At 44.1% G+C, this 4,146-nt stretch overlaps 1 protein-coding gene across 1 annotated transcript in view; it reads left to right on the top strand.

The window, feature by feature from the left end:
• ABCC1 (ATP binding cassette subfamily C member 1 (ABCC1 blood group)) overlaps positions 1 to 4,146 on the top strand; it is a 303,768-nt gene that overhangs the window by 100,827 nt on the left and 198,795 nt on the right.

The following is a 4,146-nucleotide window of genomic DNA, read 5'->3' as shown; positions in this document are numbered from 1 at the left end:
GATCGTGCCGCGGAACGATTTTTGCTGCAATTTTGCTATGCAATGCATAGTATAGCAAAATCGCAAATGTCAAGAAATCGCCGGGAAATTTTGTACTTTTGCTGAATCGCTACCATTTAGTGCAAACGCTAGCGATTGCATACAATAAACAGAGGCGCCAAGACCACCACTTCCTCCAATTGTTGCCATTTAAGTTGGTTTTTAAGCTCATTTAATCTAATCTTATACTTTTGGCGCCTCTGTTCATTGTATACAATTTTGAGTCCACCCTTGGTGGAGGGTTGCTACCCTTTCTTCCTGTCTACAGAGAGCGACTTCTTAATCCTGAGTGGGGTCAGGACAATCTCACCACCTGCCTTTACAGTGGTTGCCTGCTGGTGACCCTGACTTGTGAGTATCTAGCAATACAAACTTATTGCCACCTTGTCCAGTACGAATTACACTATTGGGGCTCTTGGTGTTCCCTGTTTTTATCTCTTTGCTAGCGATTGCAAGTGGAAAAGGGCCCTAACAGTTGCCTGGCACCCCTGCTGGGCAATTTGGCTGAAGTAGTGTCTGAATCCCACTAGTAACAAGCATGCAGCATATCTTGTCAGATCTGACAATGTCAGAAAGGTTCTGTTCAGATCAGTTTTTCTGAAAAACTATTCAGTTTTTCAAAATGTTGCATTTTTGTATCATACTTTTTCAGTACAGAAAACTTCTGCAAAAAACAATTCCTTCTGGGTGTCCAGGGCCCTGGGGCAAAGTAAAATTGAGGGCCTCCTACGCCCTTCCCTAAAAATCAGTCCCCTGGGACTGGGCTAACTGCTACCCCCCCCCCCCCCCCTTTGCAGCCTACAGCATCCTTACATTAGGATGGTGGTGGAGATGAGATGACAGATCAGGGCACTGCGGCTGCAGCGTATCTGTGGCTGTGGGATAGGAAGTGAGGACCATGAGGTGACGGCTTAGCAGGCAGGTGAGAGAGGCAGGAATGAATACTTTACCTGCTTCCGCTGGCATCAAGGCTACCATAGTTCCCTTCCTGTCTGCTGGACCGCAGCGGCGCTCTTCCTGATATGACACAGGCATGTGAAGTCATCACATCGGGGAGAGTGCCCGGCGTGCCATCTAGCCTCCACCACCATCCTAGTGTAAGGATGCCGCAGGCTGCAATGAGGAGAGGGGGGAGCAGCCGCAGCTAGCTCGGGGGCCCAGGGGGCTGACTTTTCTGGGTGGGTGTAGGAGGCCCCCAATTTACCTTTGCCCCAGGGCCTCCATGCGCCTTCCAGCATTTTTTGGCCAATAGGATGCAAGCATGTAATTTGTTTTGGCATCCTTGTCCTGTGCAAAGTTCTGTGTATGAAAAGAGTTTTGGCCTTCATTGCGTCCATGGGGATCTGCGCTCCGTAAAAAAGTAACAAATCCGGACTCTCCATTCAGTTTTCATGCATGGATCAGTTTTACTATGCAAGTGAAGACTGCCAATATTTTTAGTATTGGGATCCATGGCTCTGTTTCTGTCCTATCCAAAAAACATATACATTGGTTTGCGTTTGCAAAAGTATTTGGCCCCCTTGAAGTTTTCCACATTTTGTCACATTACTGCCACAAACATGAATCAATTTTATTGGAATTCCACATGAGACCAATACAAAGTGGTGTACAAGTGAGAAGTGGAACAAAAAATCATATGATTCCAAACATTAAAAAGAAAAACCCTGCAAAGTGGGGTGTAATTATTCAGCCCCCCTGAGTCAATACTTTGTAGAACCACCTTTAGCTGCAATTACAGCTGCCAGTCTTTTAGGGTATGTCTCTACCAGCTTTGCACATCTACAGACTGAAATCCTTGCCCATTCTTCTTTGCAAAACAGCTCCAGCTCAGTCAGATTGGATGGACAGCGTTTGTGAGCACCAGTTTTCAGATCTTGCCACAGATTCTCAATTGGATTTAGATCTGGGTTTTGCCTGGGCCATTCTAACACATGGATATGTTTTGTTTTAAACTATTCCATTGTTGCCCTGGCTTTATAATACTCGCAGCGTGAGAAAGGCCAAAAACATTATCAAGGACAACGCTCACTCTGGAAATGCCTTGTTTGAGCTCCTTCCATCGGATAAACGTTTTAGATCTATCCGCACACACAGACTGAAAGACAGTTTTTTCCCATCCGCCTTAAACTTGATGAACTCTGAATCCTCTCTGAAATAATTAACACTGTGTACAAATTGTTTAAATTTCTGTTATACCTGGCATACTTGTATAATTTCTTTTCTTCCTTGTTACTATCACTATGTTCCCTATTTGCATCGTGGGGTTGTCATGAAAAGTGATTTCGTTGTGTTACACAATGACAAAGTGAATTGAGTTGTCCTGCTGGAAGGTGAACCTCCGCCCCAGTCAAGTCTTTTGCAGACTCCAAGAGGTTTTCTTCCAAGATTGCCCTGTATTTGGCTCCATCCATCTTCCCATCAACTCTGACCAGCTTCCCTGTCCCTGATGAAGAGAAGCATCCCCAGAGCATGATTCTGCCACCACCATAATTGACAGTGGGTATGGTGTGTTCAGAGTGATGTGCAGTGTTAATTTTCCGCCACACCTAGCGTTTTGCATTTTGGCCAATAAGTTCCATTTTGGTCTCATCTGACCAGAGCACCTTCTTCTACATGTTTACTGTGTCTCCCACATGGCTTGTGGCAAACTGCAAACGACTTCTCATGCTTTTCTGTTAACAATGCCTTTCTTCTTGCCACTCTTCCATAAAGGACATCTTTGCGCAATGCACGACTAATGGTTATCCTATGGACAGATTCCCCCACCTGAGCTGTAGATCTCTGCAGCTCGTCCAGAGTCACCATGGGCCTCTTGACTGAATTTCTGATCAGCACTCTCTTTGTTCGGCCTGTGAGTTTAGGTGGACGGCCTTGTCTTGGTAGGTTTACAGTTGTGCCCATACATCATTCTCAATGATCGCTTGAACAGTGCTCCGTGGGATATTCAAGGCTTTGGAAATCTTTTTGTAGCCTAAGCCTGCTTTAAATTTCTCAATAACTTTATTCCTGACCTGTCTGGTGTGTTTGTTGGACTTCATGGTGGTGTTGCTCCCAATATGCTCTTAGACAACCTCTGAGGCCGCCACAGAGCAGCTGTATTTGTACTGACATTAGATTACACACAGGTGCACTGTATTTAGTCATTAGCACTAATCTGGCAATGTCTATGGGCAACTGACTGCACTCAGACCAAAGGGGGCTGATTAATTACACACACCCAGCTTTGCAGTTATTTATTTGTAAAAAAAAATTTGGAATCGTGTATGGTTTTCTTTCCACATCTCACGTGTACACCACTTTGTATTGGTCTTTCACGTAGAATTCCGATAAAATTGATTCATGTTTGTGGCAGTAATATGACAAAATGTGAAAAACTTCAAAGGGGCCGAATACTTCTGCAAACCACTGTATATGTTGTGGAGTTTCCTCCATATCCCTCTCACTTCAGTTGTCCTTTCTGTGGAAATCTTCTGGCTGCATCCGGAGATGTGACATTATTTTTTGTTTACATTCCTTTGTCATTCTTAGATGTACTCACAGTTAGATTGCCTAGGGCCTGATCGATGTTTTTGCTTCCTGTTCACACCCTTTACAAGTACTCTTACCATGCAATAGTTCTATTTAACAGCTACTATACAGCTATATCCTAAGTTTAAATACATATCTGGTGTACATAGAAAAAGGAGAAAAAACAAAATGTTGTACTTTTGTATCATACTTTTCAAGATTCCTCACAGCTTTCAAGCTGTGAGGAATCTCCTAGAGCAAAGTAGAAATGCTGATTTTCAGACCACTTCCAGAATACACACACACACACACACACACACACACACACACACACACACACACACACACACACACACACACACACACACACACACACACACACACACACACACACACACACACACACACACACACACACACACACACACACACACACACACACACACACACACACACACACACACACACACACACACACACACACACACACACACACACACACACACACACACACACACACACACACTCTTTTTTTTTTTTCTGTCATGGCATGTTTATTTCATAGAAACTTTGCTCAAGTATTTCCATTACATCCTCTTC

This window comes from Hyperolius riggenbachi, chromosome 7 (genome assembly GCF_040937935.1).
Source record: "Hyperolius riggenbachi isolate aHypRig1 chromosome 7, aHypRig1.pri, whole genome shotgun sequence".
NCBI lineage: Eukaryota > Metazoa > Chordata > Amphibia > Anura > Hyperoliidae > Hyperolius > Hyperolius riggenbachi.
The sequence above is the reverse complement of the archived record's forward strand: the minus strand, read 5'-3'. Positions and strand labels throughout refer to the sequence as shown.